Genomic DNA, 16,988 nt, shown 5'->3' with positions numbered 1-16,988 from the left:
AGTGAGGAGAGGAGATTGGGTAAAACTCTTTTCTAGTCCCTGTTGACATCAGCACATTCTATCTGCCTGCGTTCAAAAGAATTATGTCAAAGCAATTGCCTGCATTTGTTTCTTAGCGTGTTCTCCAGCAGCGCTGTCGCTTGAGGGTCAAACTGGAATACATTAAACTGGAATTGGGGCAGAAACTGCAGCCAGCCTCAGGTCAATGATGCCTCTTGAGATTTGCAAAAGTGACACCTCTGGGGTTCATTGCATTAACTTCCGTAGCATTTCTGCATCTGGTCTGGGTGACTTACAAAGGCAGATGGGACAGTTAGTCTCACATTCTCCCATTTAATTCTTCCTCTGTGTGTCTGGAGTAAAAGGACAAACCTTTCATCTGTCTTATTTCTTAATATTTCAGAAAGATTTTTTAAATCTGTGTATTAGAGCTGTTTGCTTCTATGTAGTTGCTATCATTTACATTTAGGAAGATTACCACAGTTACTTCATGTGTAAAAATAAATTTGTGGAGTCTAGCCTATGTGATCTTTGTAATGGTACATCTTTTGACATAACCAAGCCTTTACAAGGCTTAAAAACACAGTTGCACATGTGCTTAACAGAGCATCCAAATGCTGTAGGACGTAGCTGGGGTTGTGCCAGAGGAAGAGGGAGAAAAATGTACCCAGGAGGGCAGAAAGTATTAAGATGCAAAATTTCAAACTGTACTTTAGCAGGCTCTAATTAATCTTTCATTAGTAGCAGTGAAACCTCACTCTTGATCAGCTTTCCCCAAACTTTTGCTCTTTTAGTGACTAAAGAGTTGCCAATCACAGTTTTGAGTCTTGAGATCTGTCGATAGGCATACCAAGTACAGCAGAGACCCAGTGGTGGTGTGTGTGTGAATGCATGTGCACATATATATGTGTATGTGTGTGTATATATATATACACACACACACACACACCCCACACACTTGGACAGGCCTTTTGCCTCCCTAAAATTTTCACAGGCTTTCTTGCTTTAGTTCATTCTGCAGAAGTTTTGTACTATGATAGTTTACTTAAGATGGGATGTTTCTTTTACATTTGTAACATACCACTGAGCTTTTACTATGCTATGTGTGCTGTGTTTTAGCAGGCATCGCTTACTGAAAGTGACTGAAAGTTTGAAAAACATTTTTTTCCCACCTGTTGAAGAGAAAAATATCTGTAGAATCGTAATTAAATATAATTAAATGTTTGCATGAAATAATGCCTTCTAAATCTCTGGAGTGGCATATGTGAACCAATGCTGAGCTCAAGTAATTGAGATTATTTTATCTGTTTTATTTGTAGAATTTACACTGCAGCATTCAGTCATAAGTGGGTTCATTCCAGAAGCTTAAAATGAGCTGATGCCAGCAACTGGCACAAATCAAACACTCCCCAGTCTTCCCCACTCCTGCACATGGGCAGGATTAATACTTTCTGGCCAAAGGCCCGGGTTAAGACAGACAGCACGGACAAAAGCTCGCACTGTGTCCTTAAAAACCATCAATCTTAAATATTGGTGGGCTGTGGGATGAAGCAAATCCAGTAGCCAGGGCCCCCCACTGAGCGCGTGGTCCTTAAGGAGCCCACCTGCCAGACCCCATTCGTGGGATGCAGAGCCAAAAGCTTTCCTGGCAGCACCTGGTTCCCTTGGCAGGGTGAAGGGGAAGGAGAGACAGGTTGATATCCCAAGAGAACTGGGAGGTGCCTGTGGGAGCGGTGCTCACGTCCACACACCCTGCTTAAAGGCACTAATTTGTATTCCTACAGAAGGTAGCTAGCCCATCAGTTCACCCCGAAAGGGTGAAGTTGGGAGAGGAAACATCTGTGAGGTATGGAAGACTCCTGCCCTCAGCCTAATTCTCTGAGGTCACCTTCTGTGACTGGGGGACCCTGGGATGGGATGGGATCCCAGGTAGATCCCTGGGACAAGATCCCAGTAGCAGGCAGCAGATGAAGTGCATTGCCTGAAGCAAGGAGTCACAGGTACTGTCCCAGTGGCAGAGCTGTAATAACCCCCATTGGTTTCCTAAAAGTTGTTTCCTTGGCATCTCAGCATGAGGAGCTTTGCACAGTGAAGTTTTGTGTGGAGCCAGGTGCTGGGAATTCAGAGACGTCTGCCTGCAGATCCCACAGCAGACGGGCAGTTGGGTGTCATCTGTACTTAGATGGCACCTCAGCCCCAAAAGGTTGGCGTTTCCCCTGGAGATATTTTGTAGGCCACGAGCAGGAAGGCTGCCAGGATTACCACCCCGAGAGGGGAGGGAGTGCTTCTCGATGGAAACACAAAGCGCTGCCTGATGCAGTGACCGCTCGCCTGACCCCCGGCTTTACGCAGGCAGCAGGTCTCACCTGCGGGAGCTCCCGCTTCGTGCCAAATAACCCAAGCTGCATGGGCCTGCGTCCTTTTTACATCAAGCACGGTTATTTGCACAACTGTGCAGAGATGGACAGTATATCACAACCTGTGGAGTAAAGGGTTAATTACTGGTTAATTGCCCATAACAGCTCATCGCTGAAAAAGCAAAATAATATTGCCTGTTCACAGTCTGGATTGGATTCGTTTCCAGTTCCAATGCATTTTCCACCTTTGCTAGATTAGAACCCGCTGCTATCAGATTTATTCCCCGTATCAATACTCCTATACTGTGAACAAGGTAACAAAATTCCCTTTAAGCTTTTTGTTTATAACAAAGCCACCTTCTACCCAGTATTTTCAGTTCTTTACTCTCTCTCCCCTGAACACTCTTCCAATTTTTCCAACGCTTTATTTGAAATATGGAGCAGCAGAACCTGATACATTATTCACGGAGCAGAGGAACAGGAGCCAAATACAGCGTCACTGTAACCTACCTACTCATCTTTTGATTTTCATTTGTTTGTACAGCTGAGGCTCGCATTAGCCCTTTTGGCCACAGCCTTGTGTGGGGAATTCATGTCGAGCTGATTGCCTCCCAGGACCCCCGGTCTCATATTCAGTCTCTGCTTCGGAGGATAGAGTCCTCTCTCTCCCTCTCATCCTGTAAGTATGGCCTGTATTCTTTATTCTAATAAGGTGATTCTGCACTTGGCCATATTAACACCTAAACTGGTTTCTCCCATCTTTCTACAGACCCCAGTTGCTCTGTGTCAGTCTTGTCCTTTCGTTGTTTGTTTTTTGCTCTCCCCAGTCTCGTATCTAACCATAATGACGTTACTTTAATCCAGGTCACTGATAAGGCTATTAAATACTAAGTAAAGGGATGATCACCAATACCTGTGGGAACCCAGTAGGAACCTATCTGCTTGCTAACGGATAGTTTCCCATTTACAGTTGCACTTTGGCTTCCTTCATTTATCATTTTCTGAATACATTCGATATAATTGTGGACTCAGAAGTGACTTCAGTAGAAAACACGTTTGAGATTTTTGCCTGATCTCATACAATGCTCTCCACCTATGGAGAAGTGCATTCCATTTCTTCATAAAGATGTTCTACAGAACAAGTCAAATGACTTAGACTTGTAGTAAGTGTCAACAACGCTGCCTTCGTCAAGTGAACTTGTAATTTTTGCAAGAAATTACATCAGAGTAGTTCAATGGGATCTGTTTTCCTTAAAGCCAAGTTGATTGACTTTAATTAATTGAGCTTTTTTTTTAAGATTTTATTAACTGAGGCCTATGTTGGTGGTTCTATCCTGTGCAAAATACTGGAAACTCAGCCAAGTGGGCTGTAATTACTTTTTACCCTTCTTAAACAGTGGCCCAACATGAGCCTTCCTCTTGCCCCTGGTCCTTCCCCAAGGGCCCAGAACTGCTTTAGATGCAGCGGTAGCAGCTCCAAGACTAGCTCTCCAAAACCTTTTGAGACAAGTTTATTTCTAGCAACTAATCTGAAACACCTAGAATCATGTATCTGCTGCTTAACATCCCCTCTCCAGGGGCTGCTGTGGGGGGAAGTTATTTCATCATCATCATCACAAACAGATCATCCAGCCTTTTACCTGTATGCTGCTCGGAAATATTTATTGAATAACTTCTGCTGCTGTCATATTGTTATTTTATCACTTTTATTGTTCAGGATTCGTCTTCATAATCTGCTTAGAAAAATTTAAAAAAAAAATCTGAATCTATCTGCCTTAATTTTTCCTAGCATCTTCTTGCTTCCTCTATATAATCTTTATTTTAGCTTTTTTATTCATTAATACCTTTTACCCTTTCCCCCTTCGTGTGTTGGTTTTGTATATAACATTTTTTATGTTTTTCACTTCCCTGGCAAGCCCAGCTGTTGGGGTTTTTTCGTTGCATGTTATTTTTGTCTAGCCCAGTCTTCTTTTCATGTTGTAACATTGCAGGCATTTAGGAAATGTCTTAAACCGTTCACAGATGTCAGCAACCTTCTGTACATTCTGTCTGCAGCCCGATTTGACTCCCATTCATTATAGTTTTGTGAAATCGCCTCTCAAAAAGCATGTACCATGATTTTAATTTATGTATTATATGAAGAGCACATGCTCATATACTGCATAAAATTGTACTAGTCTGGATATGATCGCAGATAACGTTAGTTATTGGCACAGAAAGCATAGGTCCTTTTCAGTCGGAACCACCAGTAACCTTCTGGTTTGTGATCGTTTCCTCCCTACTGAGGCAGACGCTAGATCGGGGTAAGGTGTGCTTGCACCGGCACTGCCACGCCTGCCGGGGCAGGGAGCAAGCCCACAGGTCCTGCGGCACCCGGCGTGCCAGGGTGACCCCTCTGGGGTTTAGCGGTGCGCGGTGGGAGTTTGGCTTCATCCCACAGGTTCTTCACGTTGCAGTCATCGCACTGCGAACTGCTCCCAAATTCTCCGTTCCTTTTGATGCTGCGGGGCCTATGCTGTCTATGACTCATTTAGCTAATTGGCAAGAGCTTTAGTTCATGGGGTTAGGAAGGCTGATCTTTCCTTTAAGTGAGGAGCTAGTAACTTGTCATTCGTAACATTTTGGAAAGTACAGTCATGTTTTAGTGCTAGTGACATAAGGTCTCCGGCATAAATTGTTTGGATTAAATGGCTCTGAGATAACGCAAGGGGGTTTTTATACTTATTTTATATAGGTGTTGAAGAAGCCCATCACCCTGTGCTCTACAGTGATTCCAATGGTCTGTAACAGGTACCAGCTAATAGCCCACCTTGGGTGTATCTATCTTGATTCATAAATATCCAAGATTGCTTACTTCTGAGCTGTCAGTCGCTCGGACAGATGTCATTTGTGACATATAGGGCCTGTCAGTTTCCCTCTTCCATTTGGACTTCTTAAATTGGTTACCACTATTTCCTTTAATATTCTAATAATCTAAATCTAGCTATTAGTTTTCAGGAGTATTATTTTGCATTGCCACTTGTCCTGGTTTCGGCTGTGATGGAGTTAATTTTCTTCATAGTAGCTAGCATAGTGCTGTGTTTTGGATTTAGTACTACAAGAATGTTGATAACACACTGATGTTTTTAGTTGTTGCCAAGCAGTGCTCAGACTACTCAAGGACTTTTTGAGCTTCTCCTGCTCGGCCAGGTGCATAACAAGCTGGGAGTACAGCACAGCTAGGACAGCTGACCCAAACTGACCAAAGGGCTATTCCATACCATAGAACGTCATGCTTGGGGGGGTTAGTCGGTCGGTTGGTCGCGGGGAGAGTGATCGCAGCTCGGGGACTGATCATGGCTCGGAATGGGCTGGGCATCGGTCAGCAGGTGGTGAGCAATTGCATTGTGCATCACTTGTTTTATATATATTCTGTATATTCTCTTACCATTATTATTATCACTATTGTTATTCTTCTCTCTTATTAAACTGTCTTTATCTCAGCCCTTGGCTCTAACCTTTTATTTTCTTCCCGATTCTCTCCCCCATCCCACTGAGGGAGGGGGGAGTGAGCGAGCGGCTGTGTGGTGCTTAGTTGCCAGCCGGGTTAAACCACGACACCACTCAGCAGGCAGAGGGTTTATCTGGTTCTTCAGGTGCTTGTAATAAGCATATAGGCACCTGACAAAGGTCATCAAAACCTCTGCTTTGGTTAATGGTGTGCTTGACACCACGGTTTTGTGCTGAATGGGCTTTCAGTTGCTTATTTAATCAGACTCTCCTAGCCAGCCTGGCTCACAGAGCGTGCGTTCGTTCCCTATCGAGAGGTCACTTTCCCTTTACAGCACAACCCACAAATCTAGCATCTGTCCCTTGTGCTGTTCACTGAAAGGTTAACGTCGGCAGTTTTCAGGTTTTTGTCTTTCTGTGCTAGGAAACGGGGAGGAAGTCCAGACAGGATCTCCAGACCTCCTGAATTGTCAGCAGTTGTGTAGTCCACGAGGTGTGTTACAAAACGGTCACCTCCAGTGAAACCCTCCCTGGTGTCTCCAGTTTATCATCCAGTCCTGCACTTCCCTTTTGTGTATTAAATGCAAAGAAACAGAGAAACTTCTGTTGTCTGCCTCTCCCTCATGCACTGCTCTTTTCATCCCGCTGATGGGGATGGTTGGAACCATCCTCAGGGGCATTTTGGGTCAGTGCTTTTCAACTGCTCGTGCTCAGAGAACGAGTCAAACCGGGGAAGGCATGCAGGCAGTGAGAGGGGGAGCTCAAGCACCACCAGCAAAAAGCTGGCACAGTGTCCAGTGCATGTGTATTTGCTTGGTCATGCGTGTGCTTGTGGACCACCTGAAGATTTATGGACCCCAGCGCTCCCTGGATCACAGGTCGAGGAACACCACTGCAGATAATCCTGCATGCTAGGTTGAGCAGATGTCCACCTGGGCAAAGGTCCACACTCTGTTCCCTGTGACTAACAAGATCTTCAGGTGTGTTTTTAGAGCTCTGCAAATGTACCTTCATTCACAGGCCAGATTTAAAGTACAGTTTCTTCTCCTAAGCGTATGAACCTTGAGAAAGAATGAAAGAGGGAGCGAGAGAAACAAAGAAATTGTACTTCCTCTGGCTTGAGGGGAGGGGCTATTAAAAAGTGTTTGCATCTGCTGTTTTTGTCGCTTACTGAGTAATAGAAAATTGAACTGAAAGAGACTCACCCATCCTTCTGACCAGAGGCAGTGCCATGCCTGGCAGATATTTGTCTAGCCTTCACATCATCTTAGGCAATCTGTTCCAGCTTGTTTTGCTGTCCTTGCCAATAGAAAGGATTTTCTTCCCTGACACCTAACTGAAATATCCACAGCTTCCATTTAGTCCATGATTTCAATGTGACTTTCTGCTTAGGCCATGAAGGAATAAAGTAGGACCTCCTATAGCTGTGCTGAGGAGATGGCAGTAGCTTTAAGCTAAAAGATGAGGTTCTGGAGCTGTAGAGTCACCACACATGAGCATCCCTTGCAGATCATTCCCTGAGCAGTATCTGTAATGACCTCAGGTTCATGATGAAATCAAATTCTCTCTTCTACTTGTCCTCAGACGTGGGCCTAAAGCTTAAAAATAGATCTACCATATGCTTAGTGATACATAGGTATTTTGATCAATGTGGAAGGGCCCTCTAGCTGTTTGCTGGCTTCCTTTGGAAAATGCACACTAACCCAGCAGGATCTATTTTTCATGGCCCTTAGCTGGTATCTGATCCTTTTTTAAGCTCCGTCCTCTCTGGCTTATAGAAGGGACCTTCCCTTGTGATTTTCCCCACCATCACCCCTTCTTTAAACTCCAATTCACGTCTTTTGAAGCACATGTGATGTTCTCCCTTATTTCTTGTTGGCTCATTCTCCTCTGGGCTGTGATGTTCTGCTTCAAGCAGTAGTACCACCTAAGAGGGCAGGCTGTGGGATTAATCACCAAAAATGTAAACCCATGAGTCCTACAACCATATACAGGGATGCAAAGACAAAGAGGAGAGAAGGCATCTGTCCAGCGTTGTTGTTTTGTGTTCCTCTGTTGCTGCTGCTGGTATCTTGAATGCTGGTATCTTTTCAAGAGACAGGGGGAGAGAGACAGAAAGACAGAGAGAGACAGAAAGACAGACACAGAGAGACAGAGAGGAGCAGGCCTTTGGGGGTATAGGTCCATATACATCAGTTTTGGTACTACCTCCTGGAGTTCCCTGAGGTATCAATGGGATGTAGGCAACCTCACTGGGCTTTGTGGTACTGCAGGGTCCACTTTGAGCTACATTTGGAGGCAGAGGGACTTTACTGTGGGTCACTGGTCCTCAGCAGAAGCCAGGGAAGGGGACAGTAGCTTCTCTTTTTACTCCTGTTCTTGTGGATGCTGCCTCAGTTCCCCTCCTGCTACTCATCTCCTGCTCTGCCAATTGCCCCATCCAGGTGTGTGTAGGTTATCTCTGTTTCTAGGGGCATTTCCCAGCCTTTTGGTACTAGGGACTGGGTGCGGTTAAAAGGAAGGAGAGACGGACTATAGACTTCCTAGAAGACTCCCTGGTGGCACAGATGCAGTCTGCAGCGGCACAGGGTTGTAGAACATGGGGAGCTTCAGTTTGTAAGGTACTTGGCAAAACAGAGTTGAGAATTGCTGGTCTTAGTAGCCTTGTAGTTGGACAGCAGAGGACTGTACACATCAATGCTGCCACACTTCTGTAAGAGAGAAAGCCAAGTTCAGACATGTCTCCTTCCACGTCCCATTGTCCAGGGTGTTTTTCACTACTGTCTCAGCCTCCCACTCACTTGTTTTCCAGATTTCAAAATCTCTTGCTAAAAATGGACTAGATGGTAATGTGTCATCTTTGTAATCCTGACAAATTCATCAGTATCTCAATTCTTGCCTGTCTGGTTAACATGGCTTAACCTGTGTGCCTCTGAAGTTATTTTCTGGACCAAGAACATCACTTACATGTTACTCACTGTGATGGGTTGACCCCAGACAGCAGCTAAGCCCCCCAGACAGCAGCTAAGCCCCCCACCCAGCTGCTCGCTCGTTGCCCTGCAGCAGGATGGGGGAGAGAATCGGAAGGGCAAAAGCAAGAGAACTCGTGGGTTGAGATAAAAACAGTTTAATAAGCGAAGGAAATAAAAAGAAAACAAGTGATGCAAAGGCATTCACTCACCACCTCCCACCAGCAGACCAATGCTCAGCCAGTCTCCGAGCAATGGCTGTGCTGTGGTTTAACCCCAGCCGGCAACTAAGCACCACGCAGCCGCTCACTCACTCCCCCGCACCCCCAGTGGAATGGGGGACACAATCAGAAAAAGAAGTAAAACCCGTGGTTTGAGTTAAAGACAGTTTAATAGAACAGCAGAGGAAGAAAAAAAAAATAACTGTAAAAGAATATACAAAACAAGTGATGCACAATGCAATTGCTCACCACCCACTGACCAATGCCCAACCCATCCCCGAGCAGCAATCACTGTCTCCTGGCCAACCCCCGCCCAGTTTCTATACTGAGCATGACATCTTATGGTCTGGAATAGCCCTTTGGCCAGCTGGGGTCAGCTGTCCTGGCTGTGCCCCCTCCCAGCTTCTTGTGCATGTCCAGCCTTCTCAATTTGGCAGAGCACGGGAAGCTGAAAAATCCTTGACTCGTGTAAGCACTACTTAGCAACAACTCAAACACCAGTGTGTTATCATCATTATTCTCATCCTAAATCCAAAACACAGCGCTATACCAGCTACTAGGAAGAAAATTAACTCTATCCTAGCCAAAACCCAGACAGGCTACTTTCAAAAAACTCAGCTTTTATTGCTGAGCACAATGTCATATGGTATGGAATATCCCTTTGGTCAGCTGGGGTCAGCTGTCCCAGCTGTGTCCCCTCCCAACCTCTTGCCCACCCCCAGCCTACTCGCGGCGGGGGGCAGAGTGAGATCTTGACGCTGTGCAAGCACCGCTCAGCAATCGGTAAAACAGGGGTGCGTTATCAACACTGCTTTGGTCACAAACCTGAGGCACAGCAAGGTTCGGGCTGCTATGAAGAAACTTGGCCCCATTCAGACCCTACCTAAGCTGCCGTACGGCAGTAAGCTGTCATACCCCAAAACCACAGTGGCAACAGCTGGGTTTGAGAAAACGGGTCTCGCTGGTAGGACCAAGTAAGTGTAGGCAGGGTTTTCGTGTCTTCCCGCTACTGATACAGTCAGTACCATCAGCATTCTCATTGCTCTGGCCAGCCTTTGTCACCGTGTGGTTGCCACCTTGTCTGGGGTCTCTAACTGTACGCGTCTTTGCTGTTGTAGGTGGTGAGAAGACTGGGGATTTCTTTGTGAGCCGGCCACAGGCAAATCTTTGCTCCTGTTTAGGAAGGAGAGTATTTTTTTCCCCAATGTAACTGGACAAATAAGGAATTTAAATAACACTTCTAAAACATTAGCAGTAGCAACCTAGGTGAAATGAGAGCCCTTTTGGGAGGGAATGGCGTCCGGGATTGTCTCAAAGTAAAACGCCTCCTGATTTGAGACTTGGCTTGCTCCCATTTCCTTGCTGTCACATCCTCCGAGTTCTTCAGTCACAAAACAGAAATCAGACAAGGCGGAGAAGAGCTTAGTTTCGTTGGTGCATAGGCAAAGGGGGGGGTGGGGAGGGAGCAATGGGTTTTTTTGAGAGAAAATCTTTCTCTATGCCTCTTACATATTCCAAAGAAGCAAACAGGCAGAACTTCTATCCCGCTGCCTTTCCCTTTCCCCTCTTCCTTCCCTGCCCAGCTCGATTCACATTTTGCATTCTGCTCCGTGCCGCTCCCATACTGTGGATCAGATGAACACCCATTAATACCGGGTAGATTCTAAAAATAAGAACTGAAAGAAAAAAAAAATCAGAGCAGTGTGAATCAACCTGCATTCATCTTTCTGTTCTCTTAACGGGGGAAAAGAAAGAGGAAATCAGCGGAGACACTGTTTCGCTTCTTCTCTTTCCAAGGTAAAATGATTCTGGCATTTGCAGCCGTTGTTCTCTTGATACAGATTTTCTAATTTATATACTTAAAAGGCACTTTAAAATTTAGGCACATTAGCTCAAAATGCTTATGCAGGCCATCCACCCACTTCTCTCTGCTAGTGAATAGAGCTACCACAAGCGGCCTGATGAAGGAGGAACGTAGCTTGAAATCACGCTATTGAATTTACATGGTGTTCTCATGTGTTACTCAGAACCAAGGATAGACCCATCCTTTGGGGGGTTTAACTGTAGAGTAAGCAGTGTGTTTACTGTGTGTAGCTGCTGCCTTTAGCTGTTAATTTCAAAGCTTCATTTAACTCATTAAACTAAAAAAAAAAAAAAAATAAAAGAAATCTGAAGTGCAGTTTTGAGTCTGCCTTGCTCTTCAGTTTATGAACGTAAAAGCTGCAGGCCTTCTTCCTCAAGTTAGGCATATGTAAGCTTCTTTCTTTTAGATTACAAGTAAAGTTTGGATGTTGGTGGGAAATGAAAAAAACCACAGAAGAACCTCTCGTCAGAACTGATCTTACTGTGCTGCGTTTTTTAGGGCATCTTTTTTTTTGAAGCAATAAAAGCCCTCAGGCAGTTCAAGGCGTAACTCAGTTACTGTTACTTTAAGAGACTGCAGGGTGAGACTCTGCTTTAGTCGTTTCTTGTGTTTTGTTCTGGTTTGGTTTTGCTGAAAGGGATGTATGACAGAGAGTGGAATAGAATTCTCTGGTTTACTGCAAAAGATGAGGCCATGACATTCACAGACTCGGCTGGCAAAGAAGCTGCAGAAAACCAAAACGTGTCCTTTTGTGGGCGGTTTGGAGGGTTTGCCTCCTCTTCTTGCATTGCTTGCATTGGGGAGCTTTTGCTTACAGCTGCTTGAACAGCCACATCGTGCTAATGCATCTTCTTGTGGCCTTGCCAGGCGACCTTCCCACCAGCCAGCTACCAGCCAGTCCCACCACAACTGTCCCTCAGACAAACACCACACATGGATACGGTTATTGTCCCTCCTGTCCATCTGGAACACTGACTTCCTTTTTCCTCTCTAGCTTGTAATAATAGATATACAGATAATAAATAGATTGCCTAGACTGTAATAAATCTCTTGCCAGAGAAGGACCATATCCACCAGCAGGACGATGGATCTGTTTGCCAAAGACATTCATCGCTCTTTCTTCCTGGCATTCAGTAGCCACCTGCCCTGCCCCGTGGTCAGCTGTGCTCACAACCTCTGCCAGAAACCAAGGACCTGGTTGTAGTTCAATGAGATCCTTCAACACGCACCTTCCCTTTGCTGATCCTGGCCTCCAAGGCTGGCTGAAATTAAACGGGCAAGAAGATGCCCAAATCTTTGTCTTTCATAATTGACTCTTAGTTCAGGTCTCAAAGGGGAAAAAGAGGGAAGGCAAGCACAGTGCTGTACTTTGCAGACATGTGTTACGACTTAGACATTGTCTGCAGTGTCAGAAAGCTGTTGTTTGCCGGGCCACGTCCCCAGTCACTCAGTAAACGGGAAGGAACAGCGGGGCAGAATACGGCAGTTCAAAGCTCCTTGCAGGCTCTGCTCCTCTCATGGCAGCGGGAGCTGCTCATTTTCCTGAATCCCTTCTGACACGACTGTAGAAGACTTCCAAAGCAACTTTATGCCAACAAGAAACAATAGTAAGAGCGCTCCGGCGCTGTCAAAGGCATCTGCTTTGAGGCAAAGCAGTATGGCAAGCAAGAGTTCATTTAAGACTGCTCTTCCAGCTCCTCCGGCCATGGATGTCCATTGACACTGGGCATTGGCCTGACTTTTGGCTGCTGCAGACGAACAAGCAATTAAACTGCTGAGGTTTTTCTTCTAAGCCCACTAAAGCAGAGTCCGGGGTGAAGCATTAAAGAGCTTTCTTCAAAAATCAAATTAATGCAACCCAGGCATTTTTTCAGTGCTGTTTTTCTCATGAAAACACCATTTCAGTCGTTGATCCTGATCCTTGACTTGAAGTTTTGCCCTCGTGTTTCTGGCCTTTTGTTCAGAAATACCACATTGTGCATGCGAGATTTTTTGCATATCTGTAATGGTCACAGGACATCCAGCGGTGGTACTGCGTCTTCTCCGATTTACGTTTTTTAATGCGCTATGACAGGTGTGGTGCACATGTAGGTTTGCAGGCATTCTACACAAATCCCTGGTCTCCAGCCTCTTTTAAGCATGAACCAGATCTATCATGTTGCAGTAAAATTCTATTCTTTCTAGATCGGGTCATTAGTGTAAAAATTTTGTGTGTGTATATATATATATATATATATAGTAACTTGCAACCCACAAGCCTGAGAAATAATGAATAACACCCAACAGTTGTAACTATTTGAAAACATTTTTGGTATCTTTCTGACCTGCTTTATGATTCCTAAAAATTGTGGAATCACTGATCAAGCTGGAATGGAGTCCTCTAAAAGGTCCCAGTGTTAATAGATATAAACAAAAATAATGCAACAAGTGTTGCTATTTTATTCCGTTTAATTTGGGTTGGCTTGAAACTGACACAGAATGAATTCTGGAAATCCAAAATGCTCCCATCAGCATAGATGTAAGTCAAAGAGAGGTCAGCAAGCAGACAGCACAAGAATTTCTGACCTACATAGGACTAGGTTTTAGTGCCTGTTTGTTGCCCAATTTGGAATGCCTTCCTAACAACTTGTAATAGTCAAAGTGGGTGAGCAAGACTTTTCGGAAAATTGGGGGGTTTAATATGCCTCAAGCTTGTGTTTCAAAATATGTAGTCCATCAGTTTCTCTCTAGGGAGCTAGTGATGGTGGCACGGAAAGGAAGACATTTCAAATTCAGGCTGAATTTCTGTGTTGATTATTCCCCCTCTCCAGCCTGCAGGAGGCATTCCACAGAAAACTAAAGTCTCTTTTAAAAATTTTTGTAATTCTTATTCTTGGAAAGCCTTTTCTGTCCTTCTTTGCATCTTCACAGTAACTCAGAATGTGGCATTTTGAATATTAAATCCTACTGTAGCTCATGAAATTTGGCTTATTTGATGTCACAGACTGATACTTCTGTGGTGCTTTCAGCAAAGCATAAAACATGAAGAAGATATCCCTTAGAGAATATATTTTTCACAGCCATGCTGGATGCAACCCTTGGTTTGATTAACAAGCATGCTCACCACAGAGACTGAACAAAAGCCAAAGATTTTGTTCTTCTGATTCCCTTTTAACATAACGGATTCTTAACACAGCTTTCCTGCTGGTGCTTTCCAGACAAGATTTGTAGATTTGGTCAGAAAAAGACAGTTGACAGTTACCAGTCATCCAGCCTTTCCCTTTCATGTCTTTCACTGAAGGAAATTCTCCTAAAAATATACTGTCAAATTTCATTCCAAAGAAAACCATGGAGAGGAAGAAGAACTCAGCCGGCTGGGTCTGAACCCCCTCGCCATCTCTTCGGCAGGTTGGAGCTCTCTCCCGTGGTGGTCTCCTTTCCGAGGCAGGGGGTTGGACGACAGAGGCTGTGGCATGGATAGGAGGGTGCAGAATAGATTGGTGTCTCCCTGCATCTCCCTGTACCCCTCTCCCAAACTTTTTTAGGGATCCACTTTCTTGTACAACACCCAAAAAAAGCAAGTTCTGAAGAGATACCGTAATTCAGAGTTTCGTCCACGAGTTGCAAAATCTTATGGAAAAACTTCTGATGCTCTGAGGGAGTGAATTTACACCAGACTTCTTCCCATCCTTCTTTTCCTGATGCTTTACAACTGCAGAAGCTAGACTAAGCAAAGGCTTATCAATACTTTTTGCTTTACAAATACCAGATTGTTGGAGTTTTTCCCTTCAAAATAGAAGTATGAAAAATGGACTTTCCTGGTACTCCTGGACTTTTCCTCGGTTTCAATTAACTAACAGAGAACTGCCTTTGTTTCTGTTAATGAAGTGGATGTCTGGCTTTGGTGGGTATTTCAGTCTTGGCTTCCATTTTGTATCGAGAAGGAACAACCCACTAGAAAAACTGGAGGGTGATTTACGATAATAATAACAGTGTTAATAACATCTCCTTAGCCTTCATCTGTTTCCTAACTACAAGTAATTAAGGTGCTATGGTTATATAAATAATTAATAATGATATAATTAATTTTATATCTTTGTCGAATAATGTTTCCACCATGTGGGAGGAAACTACTATTCTGGTTAGGCTGATGTTGGATGGCTTGCAATGTAAATGTTGGAGTCCAAGAAATATAACAAGGACAAGAAAGGAGACAAATAACATAATGGTTATTTTCATTTGTCTCTAAGGAAGTCTCAAAACCCATGTAAATGTTTTATGTTTTCATGAAAACACATGTTTTATATTGCCCATAAAACCACAACTTTAAAATAAGCAAATCCAACTTGTTTGCATTAGAAAAGTTCATTTTAATTAGGCTAGTTACATACCTTTTAACGATTCCCGTGTCAAATTATGATGCTGCTGCGTGACCCATAAGTCACACATCTGAGGAATGATGCCTTTCCTAATGGACATGGAACAAAATCCGGTTCCTTTACCGTACGTTGCGCAGCATTTTGGATGAACAGTGTTGCGTGCTCGTCTCTGGAGAATTTGGTGTAAAACAGCTCCAGATTTTGTTTGGTGATCTCAGAGCTGGCTGAGTAACTCCAGCCTTCCACAGCTCCAAATGCTGACGTGCAGGGAGATGAGACTTTCGGATATTAAAAGCCTGTTCTGTGATACTGAAGGAGATTAGTTTTTGGAATCCATTCATTGCCACAAAGGCCAACGCTGAATGGAGGTTATATTTATTGTCTATGAAACCCCTGAGTTTGCTGAAATCACTTTAGGCATGTACATGCATACATGTGTTCTCTCACATTTAGCCAGCTCCCCGTGATGTTGGTTTCTTTGAGCCAGGAGCAGAGAACTTTCAGGGACTTGGCTTGAAAAGATGCGTGCATGTCACACCCTCTGTCACATTTTACAAGAGGCTACAATCAAGCAGTCTTTATACTCGGATTGTCTAGACACTGTGACAAAGTGGGAAAGGGCAAGTGAAAGAAAAAGCCCTTTTTGTCAGTCTTTCACTTTGCATCAAATTCTCCTTCCCTGTGTGCTGCCACTGCCAGCAAAAAGATAAAGGGAGCAAAACCCAGACAAAACTCAAGAAACTGATAATTCACTGGTTTTCTATTCATATCTTTCCTAGCAAAAAGAAAACCCCAAACCATTATTTTTCTGAAACTACCAGGACATATGTATACCATCTCCGGGTTTATTCCGTTTTTTCAGAATTAATGTTTTGAACAATTTTATTTTTGCAGCTGATTTGTAGCTTTAACTTCTTCCTCTTCAATGCATAAATGAAGCGTCTAAGGCTGTCTTGCCAGCACTTGTAAATTAGTATGTGAAATCCTTCCAGATTTCGGTGGAGATTTTTTTCCCTGCTCAGCTGAATGTTTGTGAATGAGCAACAAGAAAACCCCTTTCCCCCCACTGCTCTCCCAGATTTCATGTTTCGCATCTCTTTTTTTTCCTTCATTCTTCCATTTTCTTTTCTACTTTTTCCCGTGAAACACATGGAAAAAAAATAAGAGGAGAAACAGAGCTGGGAGGGGAAAGGGAGGAGGCAGTAGAGTTTCACAGGGAGGTAAGGTTACAAGCCAACAGAAAGGCTGCTGGTATTCTTCTGTAAATAGTAAAGCCTGCCTAGCACTTAACTGTTTTGAAGTGAATAAGTGTATGTTCCAGCATGAGTCCTGGACTCATCCTCCCACCCAAAGCCTCCCCGGGGTGCTGATAGCGGTGAGATGAGCCATTGCCCCACAGGGCCCTTGCCCTCACGGTCGTCCTGCTCACTCCCTGGCATTGCTGGTGGGGCTCCTTGGCTCTGGCAGGAGCCAGGAAAACCTCACCTCTCAGTGGCATCTCCAAACAGAGGGTCTCCAGAGCCAGACTGTCCTGTTGTGGAAAGGGGTAAAAGCAGCAGAGATATCTGCACAAGCGGTTTTTCACAGCTGATATGTAGCTGGCCGGGGCACCTCTGCACCTGTGGCAGTCCCTGTGTGCTCACCTGGACTCACTGCTGGTCCCAGGGATGGACGACCTCAAGCCCCAGTGTCGTGGTTTAACCCGGCTGGCAACTCAGCACCACGCAGCC

At 44.5% G+C, this 16,988-nt stretch overlaps 1 protein-coding gene across 3 annotated transcripts in view; it reads left to right on the top strand.

Moving 5' to 3' along the window:
• The window catches only part of FYN (FYN proto-oncogene, Src family tyrosine kinase), an 81,213-nt gene that overhangs the window by 23,362 nt on the left and 40,863 nt on the right, over positions 1-16,988 (top strand). For 2 of the 3 annotated variants that reach the window (XM_035900706.1, XM_035900705.1), the window contains exon 2: positions 2,902-3,036. The exons of the other annotated variant lie outside the window; for it this stretch is intronic. The gene's annotated coding sequence lies outside the window, so the exon portion shown is untranslated. The remainder of the gene's footprint in view (positions 1-2,901; positions 3,037-16,988) is intronic. 3 annotated transcript variants of the gene reach the window in all.

This window comes from Egretta garzetta, unplaced genomic scaffold (genome assembly GCF_000687185.1).
Source record: "Egretta garzetta isolate BGI_Z169 unplaced genomic scaffold, ASM68718v1 scaffold18, whole genome shotgun sequence".
NCBI classification, from domain to species: Eukaryota; Metazoa; Chordata; class Aves; order Pelecaniformes; family Ardeidae; genus Egretta; species Egretta garzetta.
The sequence above is the reverse complement of the archived record's forward strand: the minus strand, read 5'-3'. Positions and strand labels throughout refer to the sequence as shown.